Raw genomic sequence first — 22,682 nt, 5'->3', positions numbered from 1 at the left:
TTATTATTTCACCAATTTGTGTGGCTAATTCTCGCAATTTTTCAATTACCATGATATTTGGTGTTTTTCTCAAAGCCCCAGCTTCTGAAATCAGGGGATTAGATGAAAATCTCTGTTTTCATTAAAAAAAAAAAGTTTATGTCCCTTGTGGTTGTAGAAAAAAATTAAAACTTGGCATAGGTGTACTGTAGAGGCTCAAAAACCAGAAGGCAGATAAAGAAAAATATCTCATAATTAATCATTTATAATCACATGATTTGGGGGGACTATCTCATGATTTTTGAATGTTTGGGGTTGACAATACTGCATTTGTTTTTAGCTACCGCTCTGTAGAGTCAATTTACCCCCAACACAGTATAACAACTCTGTGATTTTTCGCTGCTCAAACTAGCTGCTTCCCAGGAAGGATAATCTGAACAATGAAACCCAGGCTCTACGCAGAACTGTGCAGAGGTTTGTCTGGGGCACATCCTTGTTTTCCTCAGTTGTAATTATCATATGTCAGAATGCAAAAACTTCCCTCATCTGTAACTTCCTTGCCTATATACTTGCCTTTTGCCATTCCTACGTAGCCAGGAAGAAGAAACAGACTTGCTGAGTCACAGGTCTGAGCAAACAGGTCTCCTTCTTAGTGCTGTGTCAGGGATTTACTCCACCTAATTGCAAACTGATTTTTGTTTTAACTTGTTCAGAGGCTTTGCTCCCATGCTGAGATGTTGGATTTCAAGTTTCATAGAATCATAGAATCATAGAATATCAGGGTTGGAAGGGACCCCAGAAGGTCATCTAGTCCAACCCCCTGCTCAAAGCAGGACCAATTCCCAGTTAAATCATCCCAGCCAGGGCTTTGTCAAGCCTGACCTTTGTCAGCCCAGAATGACAGTTGAAGCCATAAACTCCTGAAACTACATTAAGTGCTTGTAATAGAGCTGCTGACTCAACCTTAATTAGAATAGCACGTGTACCCTGTAATGCCCCTTACATTTAGAATAGGCCAAAGCAGCTGTCTAAATTAATTTCCGTTGCTTACAGATGATTTGCTTCTGCAGGTGAGTTTTTAGTTTATCTCCACTGTGCAGTGGAGACTTGCTTGCACCTTATCATTTTACTGCTAGCGAATGATAATTATACTTTTTTATTATTATTATTGCAGTGTCTAGGCTAATGATCAATAGGGATCTTCATGATTGATTTTGTGCGTTTGTATGCGTGCATGCTATGCAAAGCAATATTAAATGTAGCAACCTAAATGCCAAAGGCTAATTAGACGTGTGTAGAAGTGATGAGGAGCTGTACTGCCCCAGTGGGAGCTACGGTGAGCATAGACAGAGACTCACGGATTGTATACACAGAGACACTCAGAAAATTAATCTGAATTAACTAAAGGTGTAAATTTAAAGACGTGTAGTTAAAGCACCGTAAGCCCCTCTGAGGACACTCTTTGAACTTGTCTACAGTTAAAACGCTGCAGCTGTGCTGTTTTAGTGTTTCAGTGAAGACACTTCCTACACTGACAGGAGGGCTTCTCCCATCAACATTGGTAATCCACCTCCCCGAGAGGAGGTAGCTATGTCAACGGGGGAATTCTCCCATCAACCTAGTGCTGTCTACACCAGGGGTTCGGTTGGTTTAACTGTATCATTAAGGGTGTGGATTGTTCACCCCCTGAGTGAAGTAGTTATTCTGACCGAATTTCCTAGTGTAGACCAGGCCTTATTCAGAATAACAGTAGCCATGGGACTTGTTACATAGTGCAGCAATGTGCACTACAGCGTGCGACTTCTAAAACACGCTAATGTGTTGTGCACTAATTGGTCTGGGTAGACCTTGCTGGTGTGCAGTAGAAGTTCACTGGTGGACTTTCACACCACTGTTTCAAGCACTAGAGAAGTTTTTGCGTGTGCCAGCAGGATCTGTGTGGACCAATGAGCGCACAATACATGAGGTGCTTTAGAAATCATACACCTGTAGTGCACATTATCACATCATGTAGACAAAGCCTTTATTCTGTTTACCTTAACCCGCTTTGAAAATTAATTTGGATGAACTGTCCTGAGTGTCTCCATGCAGACAAGTCCTTAGAATGGTGTGGTGTTTATTTTCCTTTCCAAGGGTGGCCATTTCCACAGGCAAAGGTAGAGGAGAACGATGCCCATTTCTTCTTTGCCCCTCACCACACTCCTGGGGCAATTTGCACACCTGGAGTACATGTGGGTCATAGTCCCTACATCTCCTGAACAAAGAAGATGTGATTATTCCCCACCAGAAGGGACCACTGTGCTCATCTAGCCAGACCTCCTTTATTACAGAGGCCACAGAACTTCCCAGAATTAATTCCTGCTTGAACTAGAGCATATTATTTTTTAGAAAAACATCCAGTCTTGATTAAAAAATTTCCACCACAACCCTGGGTAAATTGTTACAATGATTAATTACCCTTACTGCTAAAAATGTGTGCCTTATTTGCTGCCATTTAATATGTCACATTTGGGTTCCATTCAGAAGGGTCATGACAGGAAGAGAGAGAAATACAGCTGATTCTTTTTATGTCTTTCAGTCTCTGCCAGCTGCACAGAATAGGTTTACTTAATAAGCAGGCAGCAGCTTTTCACAGTGATTGAAAATCCATTCGCTTTAAACATCTTGTCAGCTGAGAGTCAAGCTATTTCTCCTCCGTTTGTGTAGATGTTTAAAAAAATCAAATCCAGAGTGCTAATTTTTCAGATTTTTTTCAAGCTTAGTCATTTGTGATAAACGTTACACATGTGGAAGAGGGATGATCTGGAGATGGGGAAAGTGGGCTAGGGTTGGGATGGGCTGGGATGTGAAATGAGTTGGTGGTCAGAGTTTTTTAGGGGTTGTCTACACATGAAAGTTAATTTGGATTAAGATATGTGTCTGAGTTTAATGCACAATAGTTATTCCTAAATAACTCCATGTCTGGACATTCGTATTCCAGAAAAAGAGGGCCTTGTTCCGCTTTAGCATTATCTTCTTTGAAATTTATTCTGGAAAGTTAAACTCCATGTGCAGATGAGAATTTACATAGTGTATAATTGTCCTCTTATGAAAAATCACAAACAAAATTGGCACTAATTGACACATTTTTTGACAATCTTAGCAGAGACCCCATCACCTGAATGAGCTACCCTGTCCTCAGTAGGATCCCAGTTCAGGAAAACACATAGTTAGGTGTTGTCCTGAAAAGACGTGCTTTCTTGAATCATGGTCCAGGAGAGGTCCCTCTAGAACCAAGTGAGGAAACTTTGATTAAATGGGATGATGAAGCTCGCAGTGCTGTCCCCCAGTGTATGTGACTAAATTCTGGAAAAATTTCATGCTACAAAAATTGGAATTATTTTCAGATACTTTTAAAAAAGCAATGCCAAGTCCTGCTGTAAATTTCCCCCCTTACATATCTATATTTCCTTACAGTACTGTCAAACTACATAAAATCCTTATTCTCGCTACTGGCAAAGCTATTTCTATAAATTTTATTTGATGCTTGCTTAATATAAAATCTTTCAACATTATTTATAATGCAAACTTCTGGATTAAATAAACACACAACAAAATCTTGCATACATAGCATAATTTTAACCAAACCTTTGCAATTTTTTGTACATTTCTAAGACACAGGTATTTCACCCCCAGACTGTAGTTTAGATATAGGACACAGCTCAGAAATGGAATTATACCTCCATCTCATTTGCCTTAGAGGGATATATAATAATCTGTGCTGAAACTTAAGTATCATGTTTAGTGTTGGCTAAATGTAACCTGTTTATTCATTTACTGTATGAACGGTCCATCCTCCTAAATAATCTTTATTTTAATTTTGCATTCCCTTCTCCAGTGACTTTTGCAAATATCCCTCATGACTGCTAATAAAAAAAAAAGTAGGGAATGTCTCTCTAGTATTTTGGTGCAGATCTGCTCCTGGCTTCATGGTTCAGGGATTTAGTTTTCTCTCCTGTACCATTCCTTCCTGTCCAAGAGCCCACGGAGGAAGCTCTGGGAGTCCGGGGAACTACACCTGGGCAGGGAACAGAAAAAGGGAAGGCTGGGGGAATATGTGAATTATCCTCACCTTCTCAGACCCGCACCCCATTTGAGTCCCACTGGGCATTCAGATAAGAATTAATGCAGTCTGAGCCTGTCTGTTAACTTTCTGCTGCTTGCCTCTATGTTATGGACCACCAGCCGAGGAAGCCCTGGCTGCATTGCAGGCCAAATGGAGACATTTTACCTAAGAGCTAAAAAGGGAGGGTCCCAAAGCCAGTTCTGAGGTACAAGGTCTCCTGTAGATCATCTAGGTGCCCCAGGGATTTTCGAGTTCTGGGGGAAAAGCTTCCTGTTGATTTCAAGGTTGGAGGGCAGTGCAAATTTCACCCCTCAGAACTATGTGGAGAAAACTCTTCCAGAGGAAGTTTTGCAGATTTTTAATTCCGATGAGAAGGAGCAATCAGGCCCTATATGAATTAGCTATTTCCTTTGATTAATATTCCAACCGGATATTTCTGTTTTCTAAGGTGCTCAGTAGAGGTTCTTTCGTTCGAGTTCATTAATTCCTTGAACAAGCTTTAATACACACAGCATGAAGCAGAATAAGAATGCCATGGCAGCACAGCAAGATTATTTTGATAACAATGGCACAAAACCTTAACCCCTGACTGGCTGATGGGAAGGGGCAGTCCACTATCCCTGATGCTCCGCTTCAGCTTGTAGCTGTCAATGGGGAAAATACTTTCCTTGCGAAGAGAAAAATGGAGGATAACCAGAGTGAGGGAGAGGGCAGCTTTTAAAATTAATAGTTAAAAACTTAGCAAATTCAGCAGCCCTTCGTCGCATTCTTACATGTGGGCCAGCTGCTCAGCGTGAGTAATGTTCTCAGGACCACGTGGATGGTGAGAGGAGGGACTACACACTTGAATATAATAATTCTAACCTATATAGAGCTCCCTCTTTGCAAGGCAGCAACTGTATCTTTGGCTGAAAATCACTTCAGGCTCTGTGCTTGGAATTTATTCTGCCCAGGAGACAACAGTTACCTTAAATACAGGGCACCGCCTAAAAAAAGTGGAAGAGATTAAGTTTTCCATTTTGTATAGCAGCAACGGGTGGGTGGGTGGGATTTGTCACATTCGGATGTCAAGGGGTTCACAATGGCCCTGCATTTCACTTATTGCTAAATGGGAAGGAGGTGTAGCGAGATCCCAGATAACTGGGCAGGAGGCTAATACAGAATGAGGGTCCTCGTATGGAAAAGTTTGCAAACCACTGTGCTATACTTTAAAAGAGCTTTACTGGATACACAATTTTCCCAGTAGCTTTCCACAAGATTTAAGATTTAATATTCTCTGTTTCCTATCAGGCTAATTAAGATTCTTAAATAATCACCTCATCCACCCACAGCACTGACTCTCATACTGGTTCATACAGAGCTCTTTGCTTGAGGATCTTCCTGAAAATCTGAGATTACTGAGAGTTGGATAGAAAGGGTGCAGCTCCATTTCCAATTACTGCCTCTCTCAGTGTGCTGGTAGTCTCATCTTGTCTCTGTCTGCATAGAGATTCCATCTTATTTATTGTTACACTCAGCTGCAGTTTAAATAACAGTAGTATTGCCCCAATGTTTCCCTGATTATTTCCATTACACACACACACACACACACACACACACACACACGTACTAATACTTTGGGCAAGGAAAGCTTTTTCTAATTCCATTAACTTTGATTAGCGACAAACTGACTGAATGAACACCCTAAGAAATCCCTCTTCAGCTCTCTGACCTTAAAATCATTAGTTATGTTGCACTTCATAATTGAGAGAGGCAATAGAGCATGAGATCACTTTTCCCTCTCCTGGTTATTCCATTTGCCCTTCTCTTTTTCTCTGTCTCCTTCACTTCTGTTACCCAAGACTACCTTTCCATTACTGTTTCTCTGGAAGCAGTATGTAAGTAGTATTTTTATGCTCTGGGTTAATATCAAATCAGTAGCAGTAACCCTCTGCAGATAAGGATCCTGGTCCCATCTATACAAGAGGGCCTCTTGCTCCAGCTTTGCTGCTCACTGTCCTTGACAAAAAGCCTATTTTGTTGCGGTCATAGGAAAACATGTTGAATTTCTCCTGCTACTTATAAAGCTTCTTGGGCTTCACAAGAAGTAGAGTGTTTTCAGGGCTCTGACACCTTTTTGGCTTCTCCATCCAGAGCCTCTCCTGAGTACAGTAACAGGCAATCCTAGAGAGGATAATTCCTTCCTATAGCAGCAACTGGATGGCAAAGCAGAGCAAGTAGTGGTATGTTGCAAAAGAGGGCTTACTCAATTAAAAACAAAAACAGGTTGTAGCTTGGGACCTGAAGTGTGGTGTTGAAGACACGGTTTTCTTCAGGGTTCTCTGCTGTTTTGGTAGCGGTTTCCTTTCAACATACATGATACAGAATTGGCAAACACTCCCTTACACAGGGTTCACCAGATGCACATACAGACAGATACCATAAATGCAGTAGCTGAGGAAACACAGTTGCACAGGATACAGAGACCTATTCTTGGGAGTGTCTATTACTAATTCCTAAACATATACCATAAGATGAGTGCCAGTGGTGGGACCGGGGAGCTGAGGCAGGGAAAGAACTCTGGGGAGAGGAAATTGTAATGTATCAGGAGTTCCTGAAGGAAAACTCATGGGAGGAGAGAACTCCGGAGCACTGTGGCACTCTCAGCCACACACATGCAGTGCAGACATGCCAAACCCACAAAAAACCTCGGGGTTTGTTTTTGGCATAATTGGCTTGTGAGTTGCTTGTTGGCTTAAGTTTTTGGCTTGTAGCTTGTTGCTTGTTGCTTTTTTTTTTTTTATTGGCTCCTGGCAAGCAGAGGCAAGGGGGGCAAGCAGGGGCAAAGGGCGGGAGAGAGTCAGGGGCGCACAGCGGGCCCACCACAGTCCCAGACTGCACGCCAGAAGGATCTAGTTACATAGAGTGTTGGGGTTCTTAGGAATTGGCTTGTTTTGGCCTTGTTTTGAAATGGGATGAGCTTGATTTTTGGCTTATTATGAAAATCGGGGTGCTTATTTACCCCATGAAAGTTGGCAACTGTGGCAAGGGTAACAGTTGAGGGCCAGGGCAGTTTGCCCCAGGCCTCCATTTGAGAGGGGTCCCAAACCAAGTGGTGTTGCAAGCTGGCACGTGAGGTCACAGCACCACTCACTGAAAATAGGTCCGGCAACCCTTCGGTCACAACAGAGGGACCATGAGGCCAGACCTGAGTGGTGCTGTGACCCTGTTCACCTTGAGTGGGGAACTGGACCAGCCCTGTGAGACAGAAACCAATGCTGCTCTTCCAGATTTGAACACAGTAAATACACATTTAAAGTTTCATTTGTATTTTCATTTTGTTAGTATCGAGTACTGTATTAAAATTTATAATGTATTTTCTGATCATTAATATTGAATTACAAATTGTGTTGTTATTATCATCATCGTCCATCTAGGCAGCAGCTACCATGTGTGTGGACAGTACAAATATCCTTTTAGCTTTTCAGGTTCACTGACACCCATGCTTCAACAGCAATGCCAGATAGTTACAAATCATTTTAAACTCTTTAAATAAAGAGGGTGCTCTGAGGGTCAGATTGTCTAGTGGCTGGCACACCTGACTTCCCGCCCCTTGCTTCTCTGGCAGAGGTACCTTAGTTCTTAAGGAGGTGTGGTAGGTGGACCTGGACCCTCCCTCTCTTTCTCCCTCCCTCCCCACCAGGGCCCTCTGTGAAGCAATGCCCGAACAGGGACCTCCCAGTAGAGAGTCTAAGTCCATTGCCCGGGGCTACCTCCGACCTCTGTCATTCTGTTTGGGGCGTGGCCTCTACAGTCTGTTTGGACTATAATGGCTCAGTTCAAGTAGTGGCCACTTGTGGATTTTTTGCAGCGTTCTGACATGCTTCAGGTCCCTCCGGGCAGGGCAGCAGTAAGATTGATGGGGCCTAACCCCACAGTATCTCAGTCACACAGTTCACTCAGATCCTAGGTGCACCTCCATCTCCGTAGCAGTTTCCCTTGGTTAGGGATTCAGTGCTTCTTCCCTGGAGGCTGTCCCCAGCCATCAGGCTCCTAGTGATGGTCTCTTCATATAGGAAGGCAGCTAACTTCTACCTTTTGCCCAGTCAGCCCAGAACTGAGCCAGGTTCTTTCCTTTTCTTCTCCCTCCAGTCCTGGCATTGGCTGTAGGTACAGATGGGTGGCTCTCTTTTACCCATTTTTTGGTGGTGTTAGGTTTCTCAGCTTCATCACAGGGATCCTACATCCCTTACTCACATGGGTAATTAAGGGATGCAGGATCAATCCTCTAGGGGACAGGCAGAATGCAGAAAACAGATAATTTTTTCCGGACACCTCTGCCTTTTATCTCTGGTATCACCAGCAGATACTGTTCAGTGACTACAGACCATTAAGCCCATCCTCGTTCATTATATTATTTAAATTTAAAGTTAAAGTTAGCCAAGTCCTAGTTCTAGTGAAACTGGGTTTTAGAATTGGTTGAATCATTCTAAAAAGAGGTGAAGATATTTTAAGAACTAAATGGGGCAAGTTCATTCCACGGCTACTCATGGCATCATATTATTCAGACTAAAACCAGCTAATTTCTAAAAATGTTGGTGAATCCCAACATTTTCATGAGTTTTAGAATGAGTAATTATTTGTCAAAGTCTTCCTACTGGAGTCGTGCCAGTTGCTCTTCATTATTCTTCTATCATCTAATCAGGGAGCAAAAACCACAGTTAGATTTCCAAACCACAGACACCTTATGACTAACAAATACAAAACAATCAGAAGTGCACAAACAACCTAGAGACTGAAATGTGTTCACATGAACTATTTGTCAAATATCTAGGAATAGTAAATACCTTCACAGAAACCAGGATGGAATCATAGACAGAAAAAAGGGCTAAATTAGTTGGATAATTTATTTGAAACTAATAATTTAGCCAGTGCTATTGAACTTTGTGTTACTGGATGATCTAGAGCAGGAGAAATGAAACTGCAGCTTTTGGGATGCTGAAGTCAATGCAGCAGAAAGAATTAGACTTCATTAACACAGATCCTTTGCATCATACTGAGTCAAACTGTTCCCGTCTCTACTGTACTGATAGAAGTAGTTGCTGGGTATTGTGTAAAGCTTTGTTTCCTTGCAAAATGAAGCTCTCCTGTATAGTCAATAGAAAATATTAAACATAATCATACTTTATATCTGTGCTCAAATGCCATTTGGTTTCAACCAGACCTTATCTAGGCATCAATAGGTAGACATATTTCATGTTCTGTCTGATACTTTATAGGCTATAAAACTGTCCTGCTGTGTAAAGCATTCATAGAAAAATAACTTCACAACCATGTAAATCCAATATTGATGAGTAATGGTAATGTGTTTTTCTGGGGAGAAAACAGAAAATACTAGAGGTAAGATCAGCAAGCATATACAAAGAGAGAGAGAGAGAGAGAGACTTTAAGAGTTTCAATTCCTTCACAGAGTCTTGTGGATTATAGGACAGTATGCTATAGGCAAAACTGAGAAGTAAATTATTATAATAGCTTAATTAATAGACTATACAAAAGCAAATGTACTCTAAGATATTTTTGTATATTTGAAGTATAGTGTGGTTTACCTGTAGTGATATAAACATTGTAAATGAAGACTTCTCTAAATATTTACTTATGGTGTCATATTCATATTGGTACATTAATTTTCTCAAGCAATAGTTGGCAGTGTTATAAATGTTTCTCAGGCAAAGAAGGGCTGATTGTCTTAGAAACATGATGATTAATGTATCTCAGTTAACAACAATTACAAATGTATCTTTCCAATTGTGGGATTGAATTTATTAGCATTTAACAATCATGGACATATCTTCACTGTTTCTGGAGCAGGTAACACTGTATACTCGGATACCATTTATGAATTCTATATTAAAATAGAAGAAAATATTTATTAAAATATTATTAGATACAAAAGCTGTTGAATAAAGCACATTATAAAAGTGAATTAGTATTATGTTCTTAAGGGATAAGAAGTATAAGAAAATATAATTAAATATTTCCCCCCATGAGTATTTTGCTAAAACAACAGGTGTGTCTGTTTTACTGCTTCATTGGAGCTTAATGTACTGGGTATGTTGCTTAGCAGTGCTTCCACATATATCTGCTAGTGTATGTACAGACTAGCAAAAAGGCCAGTATCCCAATGGAATGTTTCATTTCACAGAATGTTGCTGCATTCTAGTGCCACATGTCACCTCCAGCTGAGAATATTGGGCCAAAATCTGCTCTCAGTTATACCAGTGTAGAATTGGAGTAAATCCATTGAAGGAATTGGAGATAATGCCAATTTACACTCAGATAAATAACAGGATCTGGGCCATTGACTTCAACAAGTTATTCTGGATTTACAAAGAGGTAGCTGGGAATGGAATGTGGCTACTATTATTTATTATTCATTACTTATTAAGCACCATCAATTACTTCATTGTTGTACAAATCATATATATGTTTAGTCCCTACCACAAGCAGTTTACATGGGAATTAGACAATATAAATTTACAATATATTGGAGGACAACACAAAGATTATTCGTGTGAAAAAAATAAGGGCAGATAAGTATATAGGGGAAGCTTAACGCAGGGATTTGAATGCAGTAACAAGAAGGTTTGATGGGATAGAAGAGGGGGAGCCAGTGGATGTTTTCAGAGGGAGGGATGACACTGTAACACTGATAGACAAGTTTCAGAGTAACAGCCGTGTTAGTCTGTATTCGCAAAAAGAAAAGGAGTACTTGTGGCACCTTAGAGACTAACCAATTTATTTGAGCATAAGCTTTCATGAGCTACAGCTCACTTCATCAGATGCATACTGTGGAAACTGCAGAAGATATTATATACACAGAGACCATGAAACAATACCTCCTCCCATCCCACTCTCCTGCTGGTAATAGCTTATCTAAAGTGATCACTCTCCTTACAATGTGTATGATAATCAAGTTGGGCCATTTCCAGCACAAATCCAGGTTTTCTCACCCTCTGCCCCCCCACACACAAACTCACTCTCCCGCTGGTAATAGCCCATCCAAAGTGACCACTCTCTTTACAATGTGTATGATAATCAAGGTGGGCCATTTCCAGCACAAATCCAGGTTTTCTCACCCCCCCCTTTTTTTTCCCCAAAAACCACACAAACTCACTCTCCTGCTGGTAATAGCTTATCCAAAGTGACCACTCTCCTTACAATGTGTATGAAAATCAAGGTGGGCCATTTCCAGCACAAATCCAGGTTTTCTCACACCCCGTCTCCCCCCCACACACAAACTCACTCTCCTGCTGGTAGTAGCTCATCCAAACTGACCACTCTCCTTACAATGTGTATGATAATCAAGGTGGGCCATTTCTAGCATAAATCCAAGTTTAACCAGAACGTCGGGGGGGTGGGTAGGAAACAACAAGGGGAAATAGGCTACCTTGCATAATGACTTAGCCACTCCCAGTCTCTATTTAAGCCTAAATTAATAGTATCCAATTTGCAAATGAATTCCAATTCAGCAGTTTCTCGCTGGAGTCTGGTTTTCAAGTTTTTTTGTTTTAAGATAGCAACCTTCATGTCTGTAATTGCGTGACCAGAGAGATTGAAGTGTTCAGTTTGGATGAGCTATTACCAGCAGGGGAGTGAGTTTGTGGTGGGGGGTGAGAAAACCTGGATTTGTGCTGGAAATGGCCCACCTTGATTTTCATACACATTGTAAGGAGAGTGGTCACTTTGGATAAACTATTACCAGCAGGAGAGTGAGTTTGTGTGTGTGGTTTTTGAAAAAAAAAAAGGGGGGGGGGTGAGAAAACCTGGATTTGTGCTGGAAATGGCCCACCTTGATTATCATACACATTGTAAAGAGAGTGGTCACTTTGGATGGGCTATTACCAGCAGGAGAGTGGGGTGGAAGGAGGTATTGTTTCATGGTCTCTGTGTATATAATGTCTTCTGCAGTTTCCACAGTATGCATCCGATGAAGTGAGCTGTAGCTCAGAAAAGCTTATGCTCAAATAAATTGGTTAGTCTCTAAGGTGCCACAAGTACTCCTTTTTACTGATAGACAAGGAAGATCTCATATGCAGTGGTGATGTAGCCATGTTGGTCCCAGGATATTAGAAAGACAAGGTGGGTGAGGCAATATTTTTATTGGAACAACTTCTGTTGCCGTGGGAGACAAACTTTCAAATGTGCACAGAGCTCTTCTTCAGGTCTGTGAAAGGTACTCAGAGCGTCACAGCTAAATACAAGGTGGAACAGATTGTTTAGTGTCAGTAGTTAACACGGGACAAGTTTATTGTAAGCGCAGAAGCTTGTCTCTCTCACCAACAGAATTTAGTCCAATAAAAGATATTACCTCACCCACCTGTAATATCCTGGGACTAGCACGGCTACAACAACACTGCATACGTGTTCCAAGGGATCATTCAAGGTGAAGTGGCCTGCTAACACCTCTCCAGTCATAGAGGGGAAAGGGGGAAAAAAGGGCTGGGGAGAGGGATGTAAGTGGTTATAGATTTTATAATAAGCCATATAGCCAGTGTCCTTCCTATTCAGTCCATGATTTTTAGTATCTAGCAAAGTTATGAATTTAAACTCCAGCACTCAACTTTTGAAGGTGTTGTGCAGGTTTCATTTGAGGATGAGGACTGAGAAGTCAGGTATAGAGTTATCGCTTTGTGAAAAGTGTTCACCGACAGGTGATAGGTGTTTTTGTCTTTTATCATTTTTCTGTGTGAGATCATTCGAGAGTGTAGTGACTGTATTTTTTCACGCACGTAGTTGTGATTCGGGCATGTAGTGCACTAGATGAGGAACATCACGTGTTGTGATAGGCATGTGCAGGACCCATGGATGTTGAAATGTGTGGGAGGTGTTAATCATTGTAACAGTGGAGATATGTCTACAGGTTTTACATCTGTTCTTGCAGGGTCTGGTGTTGTTTTGAGTTTGTGCCTCCTGGTCTGTGTGGAGCTTGTTTCTGAAGATGAGCTTTGAGGGCTTGGGGTGTAGCCAAGGCCAGAAGAGGGGGTTCAAGAAAGATTTCTTTCAGGATGTGGTCTCCATTGAGCAGTGGTTGTAATTGTTTGATAATACCCTGTATGGGTTCCAGTGTGACATGGTATGTGACAACTAGAGGTGTGCTAATTGGAAGGGATTTTAATTCTGTATTGAAGCAGGTTCTCTCAGGGTATTTTGTGGCCCATTCTCTGATGCAGCTACTTCTCTGCTGGGGTGTCCTTGTTTGGTGAAGGCTATTTAAAAAGGTGTATACCCCAGTGTAGCAAAGCAAAGCCTCACCGGCGTGGTGCCTCCTGCTGGTCACCTGGGAATTAGCTCTTTTCCAGCCTCGGAGCGCCCTCTGCTGGCCTGTGTCTCACCTGCTTCAGGCCCGCATGTCCCTCCCAGACGCTGGTGTCCTTTTCCTCGGGGTTCTGCCCCAGCAGTACCCCCACACTCTGGGTCTCCCCTCCCAGGAGGGCCCCTAACCCTCTAAGCCAACGTTGCCTCAGTGGCTACTGCCAGTGATCATTTAGCCCCCTTTCACTAGGGCAGACTGCAGTCTATAGTGGCCACTCATCATTGGCAAGGGAGTAGGACCTGCTGCCTTTGCCAATCCCCGGGCTGCCCCTCTGCAGCCCCAGTACCTTTTGTAGGCCTTCAACAAGGCCTGCAGCCTGAGGGTTTACCAGGCTGGAGCTCTCCTGCCCTTCCCCAGCACTGCTTTGCTTCCCTTGCTCCCAGGTAGCTAGCCCTTCCCACTCCAGGACTAGAGTGAGACTCATTGAGCTCCTGGCTCACAGCCCTTTTGTAGGGCCAGCTGTGGCCTGATTGGCATGGCCCCATCTGCGGCTGCTTCCCCAATCAGCCTAGCCTTTCATAGCCGCAGCCCTCTCCAGAGCTGCTTTTAATCCTTGTTTCCCAGGAGTGGGGTAACTGTCCCACTACACCCAGACTTTCTTCTTGGAGCATATTCTGTGGTATCTGCTATAGATAACAGATTTCTTAGTGTTTGGGCTGATTACTGGAGCTTTGAAGATAGATGTGGAGATCTTTAGGTTTTTTGTGTATAGTTGTCTGCAGGGTTCCATTGCTGAAGCTGATCATGGTGTACAGGAAATTCATGCTAGTGTAGGAATGTTCTAGAGAGAGTTTAAAGGGTGGCTGGTGGTTGTTAAAGTTGTAAGTGGAAATCTGTGAGGGAGTTTACGTCATCTGTACAGACAATGAAATTATAATTGATATATCTCAGGCAGAGGTGAAAGTAAACCGGTCTGGTCTGGTATGGCGTACCGGCAAGAGCCAGTACACCATGCCGGACTGGACCGGCTTCCCCAGGCTGGCACTTTAAAGGGCCTGGGGCTCCTGCAGCCCTGGGCTTTTTAAGTCTGGGAACTTAAATTAATAATTATGCTAGATACTAAAAAACATGGGCTGAACAGAGAGCCTTGATTTATGTCTTATTACAGCAACCTACAACCCGCTAACCCCCATCCCAGCTTTTTTTCCCCTTTCTCTCTCTGACTGGAGAGGTGTTAACTTGCCACTTAACCTTGAATGGTCCCTTAAAATATTTCTTAACTACTTAAGCTAAACATTCTGTTCCACCTTGTATTTAGCTTTGACACTCTGAGTATATTTCCCAGACCTGAAGAAGAGCTCTGTGTAAGTATGAAAGTTTGTCTCTCTCACCAACAGAAGTTGGTCCTAAGGAAGATCTTGGCAGCCGCATTTTGTATGGGCAAGCTTGGGGCAACTTGTATGTCAGAGAGGCCTGAAAGAAGGTTGTTACAATAATCAGGACAGGAGATTGATGAAGGCCTGGATGACAGACTTATCAATAGAGTTGGAGAGAGAGCATTTTTACGGATGCTTTCTTTTTATATGTCTGACACAACTACCGTGAATGATCATCTTCACTCACTCATAGACACAGTGTGGGCAATCCATGTTGGCTTCTCTTTCTTTATCCATGCCCACCTTTTAACTGGTCTCTTTGTAGAAGGGATAACTCATGAGGTGCTTAAATGATTTGAAGAATGGAAACAAAGCACTCAGTACATTGGAGTCTCAAACCCTATCTGTACAACCATACCAGGTAGAAAATGTCAACTATATCAATTACCCAGTGCAAGTGGTGAGCAGATAACTTATCTTTACAAAACAGTGAGAGTGCTCAAGAATATAAGGTAGTTAGACAAAGCATGCATGCTGGGAATGGAAAGGAAGAAAGGCTACTGAGCCGGGGGTAAAAGTAAGTAATTTCCCTCTTTTTTTCCTTTTTGTTTTCTTCTATTTGCCTCCTGTCTTCTTTCTCTCCTACCACTTCTTGTTTTCCTTTTTGTGAAAAAAGTGAAGCAGCACATCCTTCTCCAGAATATGGAAGCATTCTTTTATCAGGGAGACTCTTCTCCCACTTCCTATACCAATTTGGCTTTATGAGAAGTTAACAGGTACAGTGGTTGCCATTAAAATGTCAGCATTTTCCAACAGTTACTATACAGTGAGTCAGAGATAAAATAGTGTTTCCTTATACTTAGAGTAGGACATAGATATGGTATTTCAATTATTGCCCAGAGTTATCTGTTGATAAATATTGATATTTTGTATGCTGTTTGCCAACTACACTTTTGAAAAAACAAGTGATGTAGAATAGGATAAAATACTGGGCAACCAAATTGTCTTTTGATTGTCCAGCAATAATAGACCTGTTTCCACTCTCCATTATGTTGGTTTAAATCAGAAGTCACTCCATCAAAGTCAACAGATTTACACTGGTGTAAATACTGTCTAACAGATCAAAATCAAGCCCACTTAATTTCAATGGGTTAGCGCCAGCATTTTATGACTCTGCGTAAAGGGAGAAAGAGCCAGCCCTTGAATTTGTTGTTGTTGTTGTTTTGTTTGTATAACTCTGAAATTGTCACCTTATAATTTATGAATCCTTTATATACTGTGCTTTTCTTGTTGTTGCATTCATTGCTCCTCAGGCTACCTCTCTTGAGAGTATATAAAGTTTCCAGAGCTCTATTTTTGTAACCTAAAGTGGTTATTCTTTCAGATCTGATGCTGCAACTGTAATTTTAATTTATCAATCCGCCATTCAGTGAAATGCTGTAGCAACATTTGAAAAGCGTAAACCTGTCATTTATCCCTATACTTGTTGATGACACTCTCCTGCACTTGTCAAACTGAGTTAAATGGCACTCCTGTGACATGTACAATATTTCCAATAAATTGGATAATCAATCATGTATATGTACAGTTTGACAGGAATATCCTGAATACATTGAATTCAGAACAGATTTTTAAGGGGCAGAAGCTCATTACTCTTGAGCTAAAAAAAATACTGTAGTGGCATCAAGGCTGGCCTCACTTGCTCTATACAATTAAAGGACACCTTGGGAAATGGTAAGGTAAAAAACTTTTTCATTCTTTGGTCTAAAGTTCTCCTGGGGAAAATGTAAGAAATTGGAGATTACATCAGATGACCAAAAAAAAAAAATCTACCGGGGGTAGAAATACATGGAAACAGTAAGTAGATTTATTTAGGATTCTTGAACTAGAAAAGTAATGATGCAGCATTTGGTTTCTAAAAGCGTTGAACTAGCCACAGTCGAATGCATTGTGCACACATGCACAACAGCGATTTTTGAGCAGGAACAATAATAATACTTAGCACTGATGCAGCATGTGACATTCTTTGGGCTACATTTCCATTAGAGATCCAGCCCTTTTGCAGCTCTCATGCACCCTATGCTGCTCTGACAACGGGGCCAGTTGTTTCTTAGAATCAGAGAGCCTTATCCCTGATGTCCTTGATATCCCCTGTTGCCCCGAGTGGAGTTCCTCTGCTGGGGAGAATCTGTCCCTCAGTGTGCTTTACAAGCTTAGACTAATCCTCACAAATCCCAGGGAAGGGCCTAATGTCGCATACTCCACTTTGAAAAATGGGGCCTAAGTGGCTTGTTCACTATTCATGCTGGTCACCAGGCTGAGGATTTCCCCAATCACATTTTAGTGGCAAACTACTTTCATCTTGTGAATGTGTTTTTGAATATGGAGTACAAATATTTCCTAACAGTACATACAACCTATGGATCCAAACCAGCTCCCATGAAATTAATGAGGAAACTCCCTTTCACTTTTCTGAGTGCCGGAATCGGGCCCCAAATGTATACATGGCTTGCTATAGTAGCAGTTTATTGAAAAGGTAGAATTGACTGAATTGTGCCTACAAATATGAAGGCAAGAGAAAAACTAGCTTTATTATTACACACAGGGTGCAGTTCCTGCGTGTTGGACTTTCAAGAAATCCTTCTGATTTTCCCACAGAAATCAGAAATAGTCTATGTAAATGACTGTATCTCAAGAAAGTGTGTTCCTTTGTGATCTCCAAACAAACCATGCTGATCTTGTCAATTTCCTTTGTAAGAATTTGCCTTCCAGTCCTTCTAAATTTTCCCTTCCTTCTTTTCCTAATCCAGACCTACAGAAAAATCTTAGAACCTTTGAAATGATGACATGGGTCTTTCCTGCCTTTAATTTTATACACACAGATCAGTATTTACATGTTGGACCCTTTGATTTGCCTATATGTGCACAAACACAGTTAAAATTGACCAATAATTGAAATTTCCAGGTAATCAGCTAATTTGAAACTTTACCATCTTCAAGCATTTTGACTGGGGGAAAAAACGGGGCAGGGGACCTTGCCTACTTGAAAAGGTGAACTACACCACAGAAATAAGTTAAAACTTAAATTTTCTATAATTCCTTTTTATCCTCTGGCACTTTCTGGTTTCCGAAAAACCCTCCAGAACATGTTAGTCTGAGAAATCACTAATGACATTTGTCCCTTGACAGTAAGTATGTCAGCCAAAATCAGACTCTAAAGACTGTTTTCTGTTTATCCCCAGAGCAGATGTAGCACGGGCTGCAAAATAAGTTTCTCCCAATGTGTCTCAACCCTGACCTAAATGGGAGCATCTCTATTGTAGAGATGGTAGTTGAGTCCCCCTGCTCCTTCCGTCTTTGGCCTCAGTGGTGAGCTTGTCAATTAATATGCTAATTAGTGCCACCTGTATTGTTGTTTTTGTAGGATGTGGACTCCTGTCCACTAAGAACTGGACTGAGATCTCCAATTTTTTTCAAATAGACCACAGAAAATCAATCAGGTGACACTGGCTTTTAGTAACTACCAGCCTAAGATGGATTCAGCCTGACAGTTTAGAGGTGAAAGGCTCCATATCCCATTGTTAATTCCCTACATAGGTCAAACAGTTCCCCAACTTTAAATTTTTGACTGCAATTTTTAATATTTAGATATCAGTTTAACTTAGGCTCAATCCCGTTTGTATTGAAAGGATACATTTTTTGCAATCGTTCTTTGTGAGAGGAGAAATGATTTTACAAATGACTGGATCGCTAGTTTAAATCATTGTGTTGACAAGTACTTCCTAAAGAGAGTTGGATTGAAAGAATATTGCTTTAGTATTGAATATTTTTATCAAGCGTTGACAACAAAGGAGCAATGGATGGTGTTTAGTGGTGATAGTGCTGTCAATTCTATTAAGACGCATCGTGCCTGGTTTATAAACAGTTACAATTTACAAATAAATCTGAATCTGTACTGAAGAACGCAAAAGAGATATTAGCTACAGGGTAAATCGCATGCAAGATTCAATCTCTTACTGCAATAAAAATACCGAAAACAAATTCTGCTCTCCATTACTCCCCTGAAGTCAATTGAGTTGTCTAAGTTTTAAAGTAAATGAGAGCAGAATTTGATCCTTGGTTTATAAAAGTTTATAAAACGTTTTGCTGCCACAGAATGTTGATCACAAAAAAACAATGTCCTAACATAAATAAGAGCTTAATAATTAATAAATTTAATTTTATTTCAAAGGTACATAGAAAGGCACAATTTTGCATTTTCTTGACTGAAACTCATAGAACTCCTGATACTCAACTTTCATGTGCCTGTGTTCAAAATTATACCTGTGAAAAATTATGGGAATCCTTTATTCTTAAAGACTACAGAATTTAAAGTGAAATGTGGTTAAAAAAATACAGCATCTCCAACAGCACGCAACCAATTCCAGCAGGATTTTTTTTTTTTTAGTGATGTTGAGCTTAACAGGAATCCATCTTACTTTTTCATTGATGAGTTTTCTTTGGGCTCAGAGTGAGCATTACAGGGTGTTTTACTGTGTCTTTCATTTTGTTAGTAGCTTCACGCACACAGTTAATTGTGGTGTTAATGTTGCAGAGATGGCGTATGTTTGTGGGTAGGTTATTAGCCAGTTTTTAATGCCATTATGAAACTTCTGATTCAACTAGTCCACAGGATTGTTTAAACCTCTCTCTGTTTCCAGCTTTCTGTATATTTGGTAAACTAGACAGTACAAGTGGATTCCTGCAGCATCTGTAACACAGATTGGTTGCTAGGGAATAACTCTCAAGAGGTTAAGAGTCCTGCAGTCACCTTGATCTCTGGGCCAATGATCATCTGCTAATTTGCAGCTTCATGTTCTGCAGTGTAGCAGTGACTAAATCATTGTGACTGACTGCTGGCTTGGAAAAGTGTGAGCAATTAAGGCTGTAGCTGGGGAGAATATATTGGACTTTTACAGTGTCACCTCATGATTACGGTATTGTCAAGCATTGAAAAATCATGAATCGGCTCCCCCCAAAATCATGAGGTGGTTTAAATGACACATTTCGGATTCTTTATTTTTGAGCCTTTTCAGGTACAGACGGTTCATATTTTCAGTCTCTTATCGACAACCACGAGGGCTAAAAACTTACGGTGATGATCTGGGGCTATGTCAGTACAACTTATGAATTCTGATTAATAGTGTGAAGTGGTATTACGAAAAACTTCTGTATAATGAGTGACTCTATGTATGTGGATCTATCATCACTCACATGCAGTAGCAGGAGCACACCAGGCAGAGATACAATGGGGTGGTGCTTCAGTCTCAAGGACCCTATTCAGTGCAAACACCTAAAGGATGGTGAGTGGCATCGTTAGAAAACCAGTTTAGCTAACTCCTCTGAAGTGATGGAGGAAGGAAGGGGCTGTGGAAAATTATCCAAAAGACAGAACAAAGGTGGCCAAGAGGAGTTTAAGTAGCAAGATACGCAGGAATGGAGGAAGCCAGACAGAAAGAGCAAGCATGGGGCAGGAGAGAGCAAGGTCTCAAACTGGGGAAGGGACTTCATGAGGGAGAGAGGTCACCCCACATGTAACACTCTGCATGAGTTGAGGACACCTTGCCTGCCTGCCTGCTTTCTTTGCACCCAAATGGTCCCCAAGGACTCACAAAGGAAGGGCAAGCTAGTGAGAACATAGCAGTTTAAGACGTATTGTTTTGTCTGATCTGTACTCTCCTGAGCTCTATGTGATTAAGGAAAAGAGCATTCATATGTTAGACTCTGGACAAAGTGTGTGTTTTATGCTTCACAGCTTCTGTATGCCCTTGAGAGTAGCTTTACACTGTATATCAGAAGCTTCACATCTTTGGCAGAGTTCTGTGACAGGGGTGTGTTTAAGTAACTGAATATCTTGGGGGTCAGCGCTAGTCCTTGGGCTAAGGGCAGGTGGGCTGAGGAGCCCCATTTCTGAGATGGGAGGGCAGACTAAGTCTGTGCACAGAAATGTCCCACAAAGAACAGAGGATGATAGCACACAGATGTCGCGCCTAAAGTGCCAGAGACTTTTTTGTGTAACTGTATTGCTACTATACATTTTTAATACATGGGATTTAATATTATGGTATTCATAGCTCCCTGTACAAAGCCTCAGTTAAACAAGCTTTCTCCAGGAAACTAATCACAGTTAGCTCAATCAGGCCTGCTACTTCCAAGGTCTGGTTCAGTGAAATCTGCAACACCTGCATGGCTGCTGGTACAAAGTCAGCTTCACTCAGGGCCCTGAGTCCCTGGGTGGGAAACCCAGAGCAAAACAAGACTTCTAAGCAGACAAGACCCTTTCTAAGACAGAACACCTACTCCTTTTGAGCTATTTGGGGCTTACTACCCAACCTAAGTTCACAGCGTGTTCACTCAGGGTGATGCACCTTCTCCAGGGTATATCTTTTATGATTTCTGCCCCCTTTCATAAATACAGTTGCATTCATCATTTAATATATTTCCCCAAACCAGCACACAAACAGTCCCCCAAACAATATAACAAAATGTTGGTACAGAACTGCATTGGGGTGACATTATAATCGATCTAAATTACACCTGTCAGAGCTAGCTTTTTTCCCCTTTCTCCTATAAGACAGTTTCTTTTCCCTTTCACCTTCCTAGCTTTGGGCCTTACAAAAGAAAAAAAAAAGAAAGAAATAGGTGGGGCATCGGAAGGAAAAGCCAAACATTTTCAGTTAAATTGCACACACAGAGAAATATTTTAAAAAACAGGTTATTTGCAAAAACTTCAAAATTAAATGTTGAAGGAAAAAATCTGGGGTTTTTTGTTTGTTTGTTTTTCCCCCTGATCAGCTCTGCAAACAAGGATTGTCCAAAACATACTATCTATCCTACCATGGGGAAGAGCCATCCCTAATAAGACACTTACTGTTGTGTGTTTCCATTGTTGTTTTTTTCTGCACACATTTTCTTCTATTTTTTCATCCTTTCTAAATCCGGCCCTCTCTCCTTTTTCTTTTCTAGTTTCTTGCTAAATCTTCTAATTTTTCCTTTGATAATTTCTGTATCTTCTTCCCTTTTATTCCTGTGCTCCTGGCTCATTTAATGAGTTTCACCCTCACTTACTTGTAATAGTTTATCCTCTCAGGCAACTGAAGCAATGTGTGTTTTGTCTTCCCTGACCTTGTCCGAGTACCTGCAGTAGCTGGGAGAGTAAAAAATCCCCTGCAGCTCATTTTGTTGTGTGCAGACCTTTTACCAGCTCTTCAATCTTCTTTTTTTTTTTTTTTTTTTTTTTTTTTGGCCACTGTGATAGGCTTCATTACTGACACTCGCTACAGTGGCAAGAGGTGATTATTGTGACTGGGATACTCAGGAATGACCATGCTAAATTGACTTTGCACTTCCCATATCAAACATGGTTGTTCTCTAGGCCTTTCCAGTTCCCACCTGCATTTATTTGCCTTGATGTCTAGTTACTAAGTATGCCTCCAGACAGTTTATTCGCATCTCTCTCAAAGTGGCATGCATTTCCCTTTCAAAACCTAAAGGAACGGCATGGAAACAGACCTCAGGGAGAAGTTACTGTTTGTAAGATACCTCATCTGTTTTCCTAGAATCACTTCTTTTTCTCCTTGTACATTTTAGGGTTTTTTCAGTTAGAAGGCTCAGGCAGCAAGAGTCCCACCACCTCATGTTCTCATCCATCAAATGTTTTCATCCCCTGCCTGTTGTTCTTAATTACAGGCCTTTTTGACCCTCCCACTGGGTAACCTAGATGAACACAGAAAGAGGGAAGAGGAAGGCTGCAGATTTGGAGTCCTTGCCTCATTTGAGCCCTAAGAATTATACTAATAGTCATCTAACCACCGAGCTGTTATGCTGTATTAATTTCTTTCCATATGTGCTGCCAGCTTCTTTCATTGCTATGTGTAGGGGCTGTTAATAA

The 22,682-nt window shown here is 41.3% G+C and overlaps 1 protein-coding gene across 13 annotated transcripts in view; it reads left to right on the top strand.

The window, feature by feature from the left end:
- Positions 1–22,682, top strand: part of RALYL (RALY RNA binding protein like) — a 625,744-nt gene that overhangs the window by 536,945 nt on the left and 66,117 nt on the right. The gene's annotated exons all lie outside the window — the stretch shown is intronic.

Source organism: Lepidochelys olivacea, assembly GCF_965140295.1.
Source record: "Lepidochelys olivacea isolate rLepOli2 genome assembly, chromosome: 2".
Classification (NCBI taxonomy): domain Eukaryota; kingdom Metazoa; phylum Chordata; order Testudines; family Cheloniidae; genus Lepidochelys; species Lepidochelys olivacea.
The sequence above is the reverse complement of the archived record's forward strand: the minus strand, read 5'-3'. Positions and strand labels throughout refer to the sequence as shown.